Here is a 19,031-nt window from a genome sequence, read left to right as displayed (position 1 = left end):
CACCCCCCAGATGCAGATCGGTTAAGTCCGTTAAGTCCGTTAAGTCCGTTAAATCCGTTAAGTCAGATATTCCACGTGGTTAAAGGGGGTAATCTGATGCTAGATCTGTGGGTAAGGGCTACATCAACCCTCAAGACCCTTTCTATCCATCCCTCGATCGCTGAAACAATGTTTTATCACTCATCATTCCACCTGTTCATCCATCCATGCGTTCATTCGTTCACTCGCTCACCCGTGACATTCAATGTAATGTGTTGTTTAGGTATGGACTATTTTACTGCTGTTGTACCAATGACTTACAGTGTAATACAGTCAATGGATGAATCCCACATGGAACCACTACATAGGGCACTATAGGGCTCTGGTCTAAAGTAGTGCACTATATAGGGAATAGGGCCCTGGTCTAAAGTAGTGCACTAAATAGGGAATAGGGCTCTGGTCTAAAGTAGTGCACTACATAGGGCACTATGGGGCTCTGGTCTAAAGTAGTGCACTACATAGGGCACTATGGGGCTCTGGTCTAAAGTAGTGCACTACATAGGGCACTATGGGGCTCTGGTCTAAAGTAGTGCACTACATAGGGCACTATGGGGCCCTGGTCTATAGCAGTGCACTACATAGGGCACTATGGGGCCCTGGTCTATAGTAGTGCACTACATAGGGCACTATGGGGCCCTGGTCTATAGTAGTGCACTATGTAGGGAATAGGGTCCTGGTCTAAAATATTGCACTATATAGGGCACTATGGGGTCCTGGTCTAAAGTAGTGCACTATATAGGGAATAGGGTTCTATAGGGCTCTGGTCTAAAGTAGTGCACTATATAGGGAATAGGGCACTATAGGGCTCTGGTCTAAAGTAGTGCACTATATAGGGCACTATGGGGCCCTGGTCTAAAGTAGTGCACTATATAGGGAATAGGGAGATCCATAGGGCTCTGGTCTAAAGTAGTGCACTATAGAGGGAATAGGGTTCCATAGGGCTCTGGTCTAAAGTAGTGCACTATATAGGGAATAGGGAGACTCATAGGGTTCTGGTCTAAAGTAGTGCACTATATAGGGAATAGGGTTCTATAGGGCTCTGGTCTAAAGTAGTGTACTATATAGGGAATAGGGAGACTCATAGGGTTCTGGTCTAAAGTAGTGCACTATATAGGGAACAGGGTTCCATAGGGCTCTGGTCTAAAGTAGTGCACTATATAGAGAATAGGGTTCTATAGGGCTCTGGTCTAAAGTAGTGCACTATATAGGGAATAGGGTGCCATTTGGGACGTAGGCTATATGTCGGTGACGTTACAATGATTAATAGATTGATTGTAATGGTTTTATATCTAGTTGAGTAGAGGACTCTGATGACCCCATAGGTCAGCCCTGTGTGTGTTTGTGTGTGTGTGTGTGTGTGTGTGTGTGTGTGTGTGTGTGTGTGTCGGTGTGTGTGTGTGTGTGTGTGTGTGTGTGTGTGTGTGTGTGTGTGTGTGTGTGTGTGTGTGTGTGTGTGTTTGGTTTTACCATGTTTCTGGACCCAACCCAACACAGACCATTTATTAACCAAAAGTAACCATTTCATTCAGAAAGGCCAGATTCATTTCATTCAGAAAGCCCAGTCAGGAAGGAAGGAAGGTGAGATGTCCCTGCCTTGGGGTGTGTCACTAGAAGAGCGCTGGATGTAAGATGTCGTGACTCCCAGAGGGACCCAGGACGACGTGACACCCAGAGTGAGGACGACGTGACACCCAGAGGGACCCAGGATGACGTGACACCCAGAGTGACCCAGGACGACGTGACACCCAGAGTGACCCAGGACGACGTGACACCCAGAGGGACCCAGGACGACGTGACACCCAGAGTGACCCAGGACGACGTGACACCCAGAGTGACCCAGGACGACGTGACACCCAGAGGGACCCAGGACGACGTGACACCCAGAGGGACCCAGGACGACGTGACACCCAGAGTGACCCAGGACGACGTGACACCCAGAGGGACCCAGGACGACGTGACACCCAGAGTGACCCAGGACGACGTGACACCCAGAGTGACCCAGGACGACGTGACACCCAGAGTGAGGACGACGTGACACCCAGCGGGACCCAGGACGACGTGACACCCAGAGTGAGGACGACGTGACACCCAGAGGGACCCAGGACGACGTGACACCCAGAGTGACCCAGGACGACGTGACACCCAGAGTGACCCAGGACGACGTGACACCCAGAGGGACCCAGGACGACGTGACACCCAGAGGGACCCAGGACGACGTGACACCCAGAGTGACCCAGGACGATGTGACACCCAGAGTGACCCAGGACGACGTGACACCCAGAGTGACCCAGGACGACGTGACACCCAGAGTGACCCAGGACGACGTGACACCCAGAGTGACCCAGGACGACGTGACACCCAGAGTGACCCAGGACGACGTGACACCCAGAGTGACCCAGGACGACGTGACACCCAGAGTGACCCAGGACGACGTGACACCCAGAGTGACCCAGGACGACGTGATCCCAGAGTGACCCAGGACGACGTGACACCCAGAGTGACCCAGGACGACGTGACACCCAGAGTGACCCAGGACGACGTGACACCCAGAGTGACCCAGGACGACGTGACACCCAGAGGGACCCAGGACGACGTGACACCCAGCGGGACCCAGGACGACGTGACACCCAGAGTGACGCAGGACGACGTGACACCCAGAGTGACCGAGGACGACGTGAAACCCAGAGGGACTCAGGACGACGTGAAACCCAGAGGGACTCAGGACGACGTGACACCCAGAGTGACCCAGGACGACGTGACACCCAGAGGGACTCACGACGACGTGACACCCAGAGTGACCCAGGACGACGTGACACCCAGCGTGACCCAGGACGACGTGACACCCAGAGTGACCCAGGACGACGTGACACCCAGAGGGACCCAGGACGACGTGACACCCAGAGGGACCCAGGACGACGTGACACCCAGAGGGACCCAGGACGACGTGACACCCAGAGTGACCCAGGACGACGTGACACCCAGAGTGACCCAGGACGACGTGACACCCAGAGGGACCCAGGACGACGTGACACCCAGAGGGACCCAGGACGACGTGACACCCAGAGTGACCCAGGACGACGTGACACCCAGAGTGACCCAGGACGACGTGACACCCAGAGTGACCCAGGACGACGTGACACCCAGAGTGACCCAGGACGACGTGACACCCAGAGTGACCCAGGACGACGTGACACCCAGAGTGACCCAGGACGACGTGACACCCAGAGTGACCCAGGACGACGTGACACCCAGAGTGACCCAGGACGACGTGATCCCAGAGGGACCCAGGACGACGTGACACCCAGAGTGACCCAGGACGACGTGACACCCAGAGTGACCCAGGACGACGTGACACCCAGAGGGACCCAGGACGACGTGACACCCAGCGGGACCCAGGACGACGTGACACCCAGAGTGACCCAGGACGACGTGACACCCAGAGTGACCGAGGACGACGTGACACCCAGAGGGACTCAGGACGACGTGACACCCAGAGTGACCCAGGACGACGTGACACCCAGAGTGACCCAGGACGCCGTGACACCCAGAGGGACTCACGACGACGTGACACCCAGAGTGACCCAGGACGACGTGACACCCAGCGTGACCCAGGACGACGTGACACCCAGAGTGACCCAGGACGACGTGACGCCCAGAGGGACCCAGGACGACGTGACACCCAGAGGGACCCAGGACGACGTGACACCCAGAGTGAGGACGACGTGACACCCAGAGTGACCCAGGACGACGTGACACCCAGAGGGACCCAGGACGACGTGACACCCAGAGGGACCCAGGACGACGTGACACCCAGAGTGACCCAGGACGACGTGACACCCAGAGTGACCCAGGACGACGTGACACCCAGAGTGACCCAGGACGACGTGACACCCAGAGGGACCCAGGACGACGTGACACCCAGAGGGACCCAGGACGACGTGACACCCAGAGGGACCCAGGACGACGTGACACCCAGAGGGACCCAGGACGACGTGACACCCAGAGTGACCCAGGACGACGTGACACCCAGAGTGACCCAGGACGACGTGACACCCATTGTGAGGACGACTTGACACCCAGAGTGACCCAGGACGACGTGACACCCAGAGGGACCCAGGACGACGTGACACCCAGAGTGACCCAGGACGACGTGACACCCAGAGTGACCCAGGACGACGTGACACCCAGAGTGACCCAGGACGACGAGACACCCAGAGTGACCCAGGACGACGTGACACCCAGAGTGACCCAGGACGACGTGACACCCAGAGTGACCCAGGACGACGAGACACCCAGAGTGACCCAGGACGACGTGACACCCAGAGTGACCCAGGACGACGTGACACCCAGAGTGACCCAGGACGACGTGACACCCAGAGTGACCCAGGACGACGTGACACCCAGAGTGACCCAGGACGACGTGACACCCAGAGTGACCCAGGACGACGTGACACCCAGAGGGACCCAGGACGACGTGACACCCAGAGTGAACCCAGGACGACGTGACACCCAGAGTGACCCAGGACGCCGTGACACCCAGAGGGACTCACGACGACGTGACACCCAGAGTGACCCAGGACGACGTGACACCCAGCGTGACCCAGGACGACGTGACACCCAGAGTGACCCAGGACGACGTGACACCCAGAGGGACCCAGGACGACGTGACACCCAGAGGGACCCAGGACGACGTGACACCCAGAGTGAGGACGACGTGACACCCAGAGTGACCCAGGACGACGTGACACCCAGAGGGACCCAGGACGACGTGACACCCAGAGTGACCCAGGACGACGTGACACCCAGAGTGACCCAGGACGACGTGACACCCAGAGTGACCCAGGACGACGTGACACCCAGAGTGACCCAGGACGACGTGACACCCAGAGGGACCCAGGACGACGTGACACCCAGAGGGACCCAGGACGACGTGACACCCAGAGGGACCCAGGACGACGTGACACCCAGAGGGACCCAGGACGACGTGACACCCAGAGTGACCCAGGACGACGTGACACCCAGAGTGACCCAGGACGACGTGACACCCATTGTGAGGACGACGTGACACCCAGAGTGACCCAGGACGACGTGACACCCAGAGGGACCCAGGACGACGTGACACCCAGAGTGACCCAGGACGACGTGACACCCAGAGTGACCCAGGACGACGTGACACCCAGAGTGACCCAGGACGACGAGACACCCAGAGTGACCCAGGACGACGTGACACCCAGAGTGACCCAGGACGACGTGACACCCAGAGTGACCCAGGACGACGTGACACCCAGAGTGACCCAGGACGACGTGACACCCAGAGTGACCCAGGACGACGTGACACCCAGAGTGACCCAGGACGACGTGACACCCAGAGTGACCCAGGACGACGTGACACCCAGAGTGAACCCAGGACGACGTGACACCCAGAGTGACCCAGGACGACGTGACACCCAGAGTGACCCAGGACGACGTGACACCCAGAGTGACCCAGGACGACGTGACACCCAGAGTGACCCAGGACGACGTGATCCCAGAGGGACCCAGGACGACGTGACACCCAGAGTGACCCAGGACGACGTGACACCCAGAGTGACCCAGGACGACGTGACACCCAGAGGGACCCAGGACGACGTGACACCCAGCGGGACCCAGGACGACGTGACACCCAGAGTGACCCAGGACGACGTGACACCCAGAGTTACCGAGGACGACGTGACACCCAGAGGGACTCAGGACGACGTGACACCCAGAGTGACCCAGGACGACGTGACACCCAGAGTGACCCAGGACGACGTGACACCCAGAGGGACTCACGACGACGTGACACCCAGAGTGACCCAGGACGACGTGACACCCAGCGTGACCCAGGACGACGTGACACCCAGAGTGACCCAGGACGACGTGACACCCAGAGTGACCCAGGACGACGTGACACCCAGAGTGACCCAGGACGACGTGACACCCAGAGTGACCCAGGACGACGTGACACCCAGAGTGACCCAGGACGACGTGACACCCAGAGGGACCCAGGACGACGTGACACCCAGAGGGACCCAGGACGACGTGACACCCAGAGGGAGGACGACGTGACACCCAGAGTGACCCAGGACGACGTGACACCCAGAGTGCCCCAGGACGACGTGACACCCAGAGGGACCCAGGACGACGTGACACCCAGAGTGACCCAGGACGACGTGACACCCAGAGGGACCCAGGAAGACGTGACACCCAGAGGGACCCAGGACGACGTGACACCCAGAGGGACCCAGGACGACGTGACACCCAGAGGGACCCAGGACGACGTGACACCCAGAGTGACCCAGGACGACGTGACACCCAGAGTGACCCAGGACGACGTGACACCCAGAGGGACCCAGGACGACGTGACACCCAGAGTGACCCAGGACGACGTGACACCCAGAGGGACCCAGGACGACGTGACACCCAGAGGGACCCAGGACGACGTGACACCCAGAGTGACCCAGGACGACGTGACACCCAGAGTGACCCAGGACGACGTGACACCCAGAGGGACCCAGGACGACGTGACACCCAGAGTGACCCAGGACGACGTGACACCCAGAGTGACCCAGGACGACGTGACACCCAGAGTGACCCAGGACGACGTGACACCCAGAGTGACCCAGGACGACGTGACACCCAGAGTGACCCAGGACGACGTGACACCCAGAGTGACCCAGGACGACGTGACACCCAGAGTGACCCAGGACGACGTGACACCCAGAGGGACCCAGGACGACGTGACACCCAGAGTGACCCAGGACGACGAGACACCCAGAGTGACCCAGGACGACGTGACACCCAGAGTGACCCAGGACGACGTGATACCCAGAGTGACCCAGGACGACGTGACTCCCAGAGTGACCCGGGACGACGTGACACCCAGAGTGACCCGGGACGACGAGACACCCAGAGTGACCCAGGACGACGTGACACCCAGAGTGACCCAGGACGACGTGACACCCAGAGTGACCCAGGACGACGAGACACCCAGAGTGACCCAGGACGACGTGACACCCAGAGTGACCCAGGACGACGTGACACCCAGAGTGACCCAGGACGACGTGACACCCAGAGTGACCCAGGACGACGTGACACCCAGAGTGACCCAGGACGACGTGACACCCAGAGTGACCCAGGACGACGTGACACCCAGAGTGACCCAGGACGACGTGACACCCAGAGTGAACCCAGGACGACGTGACACCCAGAGTGACCCAGGACGCCGTGACACCCAGAGGGACTCACGACGACGTGACACCCAGAGTGACCCAGGACGACGTGACACCCAGCGTGACCCAGGACGACGTGACACCCAGAGTGACCCAGGACGACGTGACACCCAGAGGGACCCAGGACGACGTGACACCCAGAGGGACCCAGGACGACGTGACACCCAGAGTGAGGACGACGTGACACCCAGAGTGACCCAGGACGACGTGACACCCAGAGGGACCCAGGACGACGTGACACCCAGAGTGACCCAGGACGACGTGACACCCAGAGTGACCCAGGACGACGTGACACCCAGAGTGACCCAGGACGACGTGACACCCAGAGTGACCCAGGACGACGTGACACCCAGAGGGACCCAGGACGACGTGACACCCAGAGGGACCCAGGACGACGTGACACCCAGAGGGACCCAGGACGACGTGACACCCAGAGGGACCCAGGACGACGTGACACCCAGAGTGACCCAGGACGACGTGACACCCAGAGTGACCCAGGACGACGTGACACCCATTGTGAGGACGACGTGACACCCAGAGTGACCCAGGACGACGTGACACCCAGAGGGACCCAGGACGACGTGACACCCAGAGTGACCCAGGACGACGTGACACCCAGAGTGACCCAGGACGACGTGACACCCAGAGTGACCCAGGACGACGAGACACCCAGAGTGACCCAGGACGACGTGACACCCAGAGTGACCCAGGACGACGTGACACCCAGAGTGACCCAGGACGACGTGACACCCAGAGTGACCCAGGACGACGTGACACCCAGAGTGACCCAGGACGACGTGACACCCAGAGTGACCCAGGACGACGTGACACCCAGAGTGACCCAGGACGACGTGACACCCAGAGTGAACCCAGGACGACGTGACACCCAGAGTGACCCAGGACGACGTGACACCCAGAGTGACCCAGGACGACGTGACACCCAGAGTGACCCAGGACGACGTGACACCCAGAGTGACCCAGGACGACGTGATCCCAGAGGGACCCAGGACGACGTGACACCCAGAGTGACCCAGGACGACGTGACACCCAGAGTGACCCAGGACGACGTGACACCCAGAGGGACCCAGGACGACGTGACACCCAGCGGGACCCAGGACGACGTGACACCCAGAGTGACCCAGGACGACGTGACACCCAGAGTTACCGAGGACGACGTGACACCCAGAGGGACTCAGGACGACGTGACACCCAGAGTGACCCAGGACGACGTGACACCCAGAGTGACCCAGGACGACGTGACACCCAGAGGGACTCACGACGACGTGACACCCAGAGTGACCCAGGACGACGTGACACCCAGCGTGACCCAGGACGACGTGACACCCAGAGTGACCCAGGACGACGTGACACCCAGAGTGACCCAGGACGACGTGACACCCAGAGTGACCCAGGACGACGTGACACCCAGAGTGACCCAGGACGACGTGACACCCAGAGTGACCCAGGACGACGTGACACCCAGAGGGACCCAGGACGACGTGACACCCAGAGGGACCCAGGACGACGTGACACCCAGAGGGAGGACGACGTGACACCCAGAGTGACCCAGGACGACGTGACACCCAGAGTGACCCAGGACGACGTGACACCCAGAGGGACCCAGGACGACGTGACACCCAGAGTGACCCAGGACGACGTGACACCCAGAGGGACCCAGGACGACGTGACACCCAGAGGGACCCAGGACGACGTGACACCCAGAGGGACCCAGGACGACGTGACACCCAGAGGGACCCAGGACGACGTGACACCCAGAGTGACCCAGGACGACGTGACACCCAGAGTGACCCAGGACGACGTGACACCCAGAGGGACCCAGGACGACGTGACACCCAGAGTGACCCAGGATGACGTGACACCCAGAGGGACCCAGGACGACGTGACACCCAGAGGGACCCAGGACGACGTGACACCCAGAGTGACCCAGGACGACGTGACACCCAGAGTGACCCAGGACGACGTGACACCCAGAGGGACCCAGGACGACGTGACACCCAGAGTGACCCAGGACGACGTGACACCCAGAGTGACCCAGGACGACGTGACACCCAGAGTGACCCAGGACGACGTGACACCCAGAGTGACCCAGGACGACGTGACACCCAGAGTGACCCAGGACGACGTGACACCCAGAGTGACCCAGGACGACGTGACACCCAGAGTGACCCAGGACGACGTGACACCCAGAGGGACCCAGGACGACGTGACACCCAGAGTGACCCAGGACGACGAGACACCCAGAGTGACCCAGGACGACGTGACACCCAGAGTGACCCAGGACGACGTGATACCCAGAGTGACCCAGGACGACGTGACTCCCAGAGTGACCCGGGACGACGTGACACCCAGAGTGACCCGGGACGACGTGACACCCAGAGTGACCCAGGACGACGTGACACCCAGAGTGACCCAGGACGACGTGACACCCAGAGTGACCCAGGACGACGTGACACCCAGAGTGACCCAGGACGACGTGACACCCAGAGGGACCCAGGACGACGTGACACCCAGAGTGACCCAGGACGACGTGACACCCAGAGTGACCCAGGACGACGTGACACCCAGAGTGACCCAGGACGACGTGACACCCAGAGGGACCCAGGACGACGTGACACCCAGAGTGACCCAGAACGACGTGACACCCAGAGGGACCCAGGACGACGTGACACCCAGAGTGACCCAGGACGACGTGACACCCAGAGTGACCCAGGACGACGTGACACCCAGAGGGACCCAGGACGACGTGACACCCAGAGTGACCCAGGACGACGTGACACCCAGAGGGACCCAGGACGACGTGACACCCAGAGTGACCCAGGACGACGTGACACCCAGAGTGACCCAGGACGACGTGACACCCAGAGTGACCCAGGACGACGTGACACCCAGAGGGACCCAGGACGACGTGACACCCAGAGTGACCCGGGACGACGTGACACCCAGAGTGACCCAGGACGACGTGACACCCAGAGTGACCCAGGACGACGTGACACCCAGAGTGACCCAGGACGACGTGACACCCAGAGTGACCCAGGACGACGTGACACCCAGAGGGACCCAGGACGACGTGACACCCAGAGTGACCCAGGACGACGTGACACCCAGAGTGACCCAGGACGACGTGACACCCAGAGTGACCCAGGACGACGTGACACCCAGAGGGACCCAGGACGACGTGACACCCAGAGTGACCCAGAACGACGTGACACCCAGAGGGACCCAGGACGACGTGACACCCAGAGTGACCCAGGACGACGTGACACCCAGAGTGACCCAGGACGACGTGACACCCAGAGTGACCCAGAACGACGTGACACCCAGAGGGACCCAGGACGACGTGACACCCAGAGTGACCCAGGACGACGTGACACCCAGAGTGACCCAGGACGACGTGACACCCAGAGGGACCCAGGACGACGTGACACCCAGAGTGACCCAGGACGACGTGACACCCAGAGGGACCCAGGACGACGTGACACCCAGAGTGACCCAGGACGACGTGACACCCAGAGTGACCCAGGACGACGTGACACCCAGAGGGACCCAGGACGACGTGACACCCAGAGTGACCCAGAACGACGTGACACCCAGAGGGACCCAGGACGACGTGACACCCAGAGTGACCCAGGACGACGTGACACCCAGAGTGACCCAGGACGACGTGACACCCAGAGGGACCCAGGACGACGTGACACCCAGAGTGACCCAGGACGACGTGACACCCAGAGGGACCCAGGACGACGTGACACCCAGAGTGACCCAGGACGACGTGACACCCAGAGTGACCCAGGACGACGTGACACCCAGAGGGACCCAGGACGACGTGACACCCAGAGTGACCCAGGACGACGTGACACCCAGAGGGACCCAGGACGACGTGACACCCAGAGTGAGTAGATTGCATGTTCCTAAAGAGAGATGTAAAATTCCTCATCTGGCCACCAGGGGGGCGCGGTGAGGCTACTCTGGTGTGTACTCTGCATGAGGAGATATCATTGCCATCTGCCCTAACAACCTAATAAACCTCTCTGCTTGTGGGACCATTATGCTTATTGACCGACAATCTAAAATAAGAGTCACCTCTCTCGAGCCTTTCATTTCGTTTTTATTTAATTTCTCTTTTACACAGCAGCTATCACAATAATACCAAATTAAACCAAATTATATTCGTCACATCCTTCGTTAACAACAAGTGTAGACTAACAGTGAAATGCTTCGTTAACAACAGGTGTAGACTAACAGTGAAATGCTTGGTAAACAACAGGTGTAGGCTAACAGTGAAATGCTTGGTAAACAACAGGTGTAGACTAACAGTGAAATGCTTCGTTGACAACAGGTGTAGACTAAGAGTGAAATGCTTGGTAAACAACAGGTGTAGACTAAGAGTGAAATGCTTGGTAAACAACAGGTGTAGACTAACAGTGAAATGCTTCGTTAACAACAGGTGTAGACTAACAGTGAAATGCTTGGTAAACAACAGGTGTAAACTAACAGTGAAATGCTTCGTTAACAACAGGTGTAGACTACCAGTGAAATGCTTGGTAAACAACAGGTTGAAGGAAAAGGAAACCGCACACTGCTCTTGATAGTATCACCGATATTTAATAAGCTTACGTATCGGCCACACGGCCTTCGTCAGAGCTTTTGGGATTTTTTGAAAGTTGCACCCTTATGTAGACCTAGCTCCACCCACATCCGTTCTACACATCGAAGGGGGTTGGAAGCAAAGGAAAATAAATAAGTGCTACCAAATATAACAATGTGCATTTCATAAATCTTACAAAAGTGTATAAATAAGGCGTATTGAACACTTCTGTATAATCTCAATGAGGACATAGCAAGTTCATTAGTCATTGGGTACATCATATGAAAAACGTCAGAATAATCTACAAGAGACACACATTTCATGTTCTAATTCACAGCATAACATACAAAGGCATTTCATCATTAAGTCCTTTTGGAAACAATGTCTGGAGGGTGAAAATCCAAAAACATTCTCTTTTACTCAGAGTATTATTAATATCACCTCCCCTGTCTGATATCTTAACTTTCTCTATGCCACAAAATCTAAAGGTGGAAATGTCATGCTTCATGTCATTGAAATGTACAGCGACTGGATAATCCCTGTCGTTTCTCCTGATTGAACTTTTATGTTCACTAATTCTCTGTTTAAGAGAGCGGGTGGTTTTACCGACATAACAGAGCCCACATGGACATTTAATAATGTAAATAACATGGGTGGTGGAACACGTAATAATGTCATTTATTTGGAACCTTTTTCCTGTGTGTGGGTGACAGAAATATTGACACTTCATCATGTTGTTGCACTGTGCGCATCCTCTGCATTTATAGCTACCATTTGGTAGAGGGCGTAAAAGTGCTTGGCTAATTTTCTTAAGTGGCTGGCAGTTGGCATGAACCAATTTATCGCGTAAATTGCGACCTCTCCTATACACAATACGTGGTGGATATTTAAATTCAGCCGGCAAAGCTGGGTCCGATGATAAAATATGCCAGTGTTTCTTGACCACCTCTCCCACTTTTCGCGAATTCAAAGTATATGTAGTTGTGAACATTACGGAGTGTTCTGTAGCTTTAGCGGGTCTTTTTTGTAGCAGTTCATCTCGTGTTTTTTCCAATGCCAAGTTATGAGCTTCATCCACACATTGTGACGAATAGCCTCTTTTTAGAAACCTCATGCGCATCTCCGCTGCTTTTTCTAGATAATCCTCTGTGGAGTGGCATATACGGCGCAGTCTAAAAAATTGGCTTCTTGGAAGTCCTCTTTTTAATGGCTCAGGGTGGAAGCTGTCACCCTGTAATAGAGTATTTCTGTCCGTTTCTTTTCTATATAGACTTGTAAACAAGGTTCCATTTGATTTCTCAATCCACATATCGAGATAATGAACACGTTTAGTGTCACGTTCAATAGTGAATTTGAGATTAGGGTCAATGTCATTGAGTAGTGCCATAAACTCTGACAGTTCTTCTTCGGTTCCTACCCATATACAAAAAATGTCATCAATATATCGATACCACTTCAGGACTTTATTCAAAAATGGATTCTCGTTTTCAAACAACAGGTGTAGGTAAACAACAGGTGTAGGTAAACAACAGGTGTAGACTAACAGTGAAATGCTTGGTAAACAACAGGTGTAGACTAACAGTGAAATGCTTGGTAAACAACAGGTGTAGACTACCAGTGAAATGCTTCGTTAACAACAGGTGTAGACTAACAGTGAAATGCTTGGTAACCAACAGGTGTAGACTAACAGTGAAATGCTTCGTTAACAACAGGTGTAGACTAACAGTGAAATGCTTCGTTAACAACAGGTGTAGACTACCAGTGAAATGCTTCGTTAACAACAGGTGTAGACTAACAGTGAAATGCTTGGTAAACAACAGGTGTAGACTAACAGTGAAATGCTTGGTAAACAACAGGTGTAGACTAACAGTGAAATGCTTCGTTAACAACAGGTGTAGACTAACAGTGAAATGCTTCGTTAACAACAGGTGTAGACTAACAGTGAAATGCTTACTGACGGATCCCTTCCCAACAACGCAGAGAGAAAGATAATAGATAAATTATAGAAAAGGAAAACGCTTAATACTTAAAGTATTAATAGATAGACAAAAAGTAACGATAACTTGGTTATATACCGAGTCGATGTGCAGGAGTACGAGGTAATTGTAGTAGATATGTACATATAATTAGGAACAAAGTGACAGATAATAAATAGTAGCAGCAGCGAATTTGATGATGAGTCAAAAAAGTTAGTGCAACAAGGGTGAATGCAGATAGTCCGGGTAGCTATTGGTTAACTATTTAACTAGGTATTTATCAGTCTTATGTCTTGGGGGTAGAAGCTGTTCAGGGTCCTGCTGGTTCCAGACTTGGTGCATCGGTACCGCTGGCTGTGCAGAGAGGACAGGTACCAACTCCATCACATAACATACTTGTACAGTGACATAGACATACAACCCCCCCCCCCCCCCCCCCCCCAACTTCTACGTTTTGCATCACACCAGCTATATTTCTGTACTTCGAAAGTTATATTTACTTACCATATTCAATTGTTTAATCCATTAAATATTGTAAGGTGAGAGAAGTGTACAATATGAGTTGACCTGTAGTCCTATACGTATACCCTGATCCTCACTAATCATGGAACTGTATAACAACGGTCCAGCCATCCTGAACCGTGACTCCAGGTTTAAACTACTATGAATGCATATTCTTGGTACCATTTGAAAGGAACCACTTTGAAGTTTGTGGAAATGTGAAATGAATGTAGGAGAAAATAACACATTACATAAATAATACAAAGGAAATAAACATTCGTTTTTTTGTATTTTTTTTTGTACCGTCATCTTTGAAATTGAAGAGAAAAGCCATAATGTATTATTCCAGCCCAGGCGCAATTTAGATTTAGGCCACTAGATGGCAGCAGTGTATGTGCAAAGTGTTAGACTGATCCAATGAACCATTGTATAGCTGTTCAAAATGTTGTATCAAGACTGCCAAAATGTGCCAAATTAGTTTATTAATAACTTTTTAAGTTCATAACTGTGCACTCTCCTCAAACAATAGCATGGTATTATTTCACTGTAATAGCTACTGTAAATTGGACAGTACAGTTAGATGAACAAGAATTGTAACCAATATCAGATATGTCTATGTCCTGGGAAATGTTCTTGTTACTTACAACCTCATGCTAATCGCGTTAGCCTACGTTAGCTCAATCCTGTAGAGGATACAATCCACACATGCTAGCGACCCTCAGGACCAACTACACGGAGGTGACAGTCGTAAATATAGGTGGGTATTACCGACGGTGGCTACCGACAGTGGCTGATATTAACATGATACAAATTGTAAAATAAAACGGAGAAAAGCCCAGGCATATAATTAAAACCTAGAAATCATAACTCAGTAGGTTTTGGAGCTGTACTCTCATTTGTTCATGGCTACAGAAGCCTATAGCTTCGGTCTCCAAATGTCATCCCTGCAAGTTATAAGGCGTTTCATAAACGTCACAGTGGGAAAGTTGCTATGGTTCAGTTTGCTGTCATATGACTGGTGGTTCTGTAACGGCGTTTTTCCTGGGATGAAGGAGAGGACCAAAACGCAGCTAGTGTTCAACATGTTTAATAAAGAATAAGAACGTGAACACTACAAGCAACAAAACAATAAATGTGAAAACCGAAAACAGTCCTATCTGGTGCAGAACACAGAGACAGGAAACAATCACCCACAAACCAACAGTGCAAACAGGCTACCTTAATATGGTTCCCAATCAGAGACAATGACAAACACCTGCCTCTGATTGAGAACCATATTAGGCCAAACAACAAACACAACACATAGAATATACCCACCCAGCTCACGTCCTGACCAACTAAACAAAGACTAAACAAAGGAAATAAGGTCAGGAACGTGACATTTACATTTTGTCTCCAGGGATCAGAAGGTAAACTAGATCTAAAACAAATGTCATTTATATTTACAATTTATATTTACAATCCCCCTTTACTCATTTACCGAGCTACTATCAATAACGCTTATCAATTTGTAAATGACAGGGACGTGTAGAACGGTGTCGATGTGGTTCCGCTTGGAACCCACCGGTTGCCCGACCTTAGTCCTGCCACACCTTCATTTCTTTCATCGTCATCCCCAACGAATAACGGGTCAATAGCACGATATTCTCCCGATCAGAACACGCGTACAGAGAAAAGTGGATAAAAAAGGGAATTACGTTCCAACTTGGGTCAGAACCGGGCCCCTATCAGAAGAGAAACTGTACCGCAGTCAGCAGTCAGCCATGCAACAGAAAGAGAGAGAGAGGGGAGAGGGCAGAGAGAGAGGGAGAGAGAGGAGTAGAAAGTAAGGGAGAGAGAGGAGTAGAAAGTTAGGGAGAGAGAGGGGTAGAAAGTAAGGGAGAGAGAGGAGTAGAAAGTAAGGGAGAGAGATAAAGGGGAGAGGAGAGAGAGGTGTAGAAAGTAAGGAAGAGAGAGAAAGGGGAGAGGAGAGAGAGGTGTAGAAAGTAAGGGAGAGAGAGGAGTAGAAAGTAAGGGAGAGAGAGGAGTAGAAAGTAAGGGAGAGAGAGAGAAAGGGGAGAGGAGAGAGAGGTGTAGAAAGTAAGGGAGAGAGAGGTGTAGAAAGTAAGGGAGAGAGAGGAGTAGAAAGTAAGGGAGAGAGAGGAGTAGAAAGTAAGGGAGAGAGAGAGAGGGGAGAGGGCAGAGAGAGAGAGGGAGAGAGAGGTGTAGAAAGTAAGGGAGAGAGAGGTGTAGAAAGTAAGGGAGAGAGAGGAGTAGAAAGTAAGGAAGAGCGAGAGAAAGGGGAGAGGAGAGAGAGAGGGAGAGAGGAGTAGAAAGTAAGGGAGAGAGAGACTTGTCACTTTAGATTGCCCGAGCTAAGGAGAGGACAGGAATGGTCTCTACAAACAGAAGCACTACACTGTACGAGCAAGCGTTGGAGAAGAGGAGTTAAGAGTTGAGGAGTCATATTAAATGTTTATTTTTATCTTGGATTTGTATTTTTTTCCCCAATTAGATTTAGATTGAACTTCTCGTGCTTTAAACCAACAGTTCTTGAATTCCTGATCACAACCACGCTCGCACATACCCCCCCGTTCTCTCTCTCTCTTTTTCCGTCTCACTCTCCTCCTCTTCCCTCTCTCTCTCTCTCTCTCTCTCTCGCTCTCTCTCTCTCGCTCCAGTGACAAGTGTTATGTATTGAATTATCCCGGCGTTCCCAGTCTCAGAGGTCAGGTTTGATTCTCCAGAGCTAACATTCCCAACGGACGACTGGAGCGCTGCTGACCAGAATATCTGAATGAAAGACTTCGGTCCTGGATTTTAACTAATTCTTCTCTTGTGGATAATTGGACCTTGTAGATTGGTGAAGGAAAATCATTGGGAATAACTTTGGGAATAACTTTAGGATTTGCAGAATAATCTTTAGAACCACTTTGGCCATTCTTTGTCCTCCTCTTCAGGCCTTGTGTCGATTCTTCTAGAGTTGAATAGCTTCTCTGTGTCGTTCCCGTCGAAATCCTTCAATCAAGGGATAGATATAGCAGGGGGGGGGGGGGGGGGATAGGTAAGTAGAACAGGGGTGTATTGCCCCCTGGGTAAATCCTAGCGGAGCGATGCTGGAGGGGAAAAAGAAGAACGGAGTTGTCTCTACCATCAGCAGCGGCAATAACAACCAGACCCCTTCCACTATCCTAAACACTGTTGATGCAGCACGGCGGTGAGTCAACGAAAGACGGGGGTCGGGCCTTGTGGAATAACTAGGAGGAAAATGCAGTTCACACAGGGGGGGGTTTGTTTACAGGCCTGTGTTTCTGTTTTTCAGTGGAGGGACTTGGTGTTGAAGGAATATAGATAGTTTGAATGATAACATTTGTCTTCATTTGTTCGGTCTGTCTAACTTTGGTGGAATTTAGTTACTTCATGTTAGTTAGGTGTTTTTTGTTTCTGTTTGTCATTTACAGTTTATGTTGTTTGCCAAACTTCATGCAGAAGTCATAATCGTACCGTAAACACTGCGTTATCGTACCGTAAACACTGTGTTATCGTACCGTAAACACTGTGTTATCGTACCGTAAACACTGTGTTATCGTACCGTAAACACTGTGTTATCGTACCGTAAACACTGCGTTATCGTACCGTAAACACTGTGTTATCGTACCGTAAACACTGTGTTATCGTACCGTAAACACTGTGTTATCGTACCGTAAACACTGTGTTATCGTACAGTAAACACGGCGTTATCGTACCGTAAACACTGTGTTATCGTACCGTAAACACTGTGCTATCGTACCGTAAACACTGTGTTATCGTACCGTAAACACGGCGTTACCGTAAACACTGTAATATCGTACCGTAAACACTGTGTTATCGTACCGTAAACACTGTAATATCGTACCGTAAACAATGTGTTATCGTACCGTAAACACTGCGTTATCGTACCGTAAACACTGTGTTATCGTACCGTAAACACGGCGTTACCGTAAACACTGTAATATCGTACCATAAACACGGCGTTACCGTAAACACTGTAATATCGTACCGTAAACACTGCGTTATCGTACCATAAACACTGCGTTATCGTACCGTAAACACTGTGTTATCGTACCGTAAACACTGTGCTATCGTACCGTAAACACTGTGTTATCGTACCGTAAACACTGTGTTATCGTACCGTAAACACTGTGCTATCGTACCGTAAACACTGTGCTATCGTACCGTAAACACTGTGTTATCGTACCGTAAACACTGTGCTATCGTACCGTAAACACTGTGTTATCGTACCGTAAACACTGTGCTATCGTACCGTAAACACTGTGTTATCGTACCGTAAACACTGTGTTATCGTACCGTAAACACTGTGTTATCCTACCGTAAACACTGTGTTATCGTACCGTAAACACTGTGTTATCGTACCGTAAACACTGTGTTATCGTACCGTAAACACTGTGCTATCGTACCGTAAACACGGCGTTATCGTACCGTAAACACGGCGTTTTCGTACCGTAAACACTGTGTTATCGTACCGTAAACACGGCGTTATCGTACCGTAAACACGGCGTTATCGTACCGTAAACACTGCGTTATCGTACCGTAAACACGGCGTTATCGTACCGTAAACACGGCGTTATCGTACCGTAAACACTGCGCTATCGTACCGTAAACACTGCGTTATCGTACCGT

Source organism: Salvelinus fontinalis, chromosome 11 (assembly GCF_029448725.1).
Source record: "Salvelinus fontinalis isolate EN_2023a chromosome 11, ASM2944872v1, whole genome shotgun sequence".
Taxonomy (NCBI): domain Eukaryota; kingdom Metazoa; phylum Chordata; class Actinopteri; order Salmoniformes; family Salmonidae; genus Salvelinus; species Salvelinus fontinalis.
Note: the sequence above shows the minus strand (reverse complement) of the source record.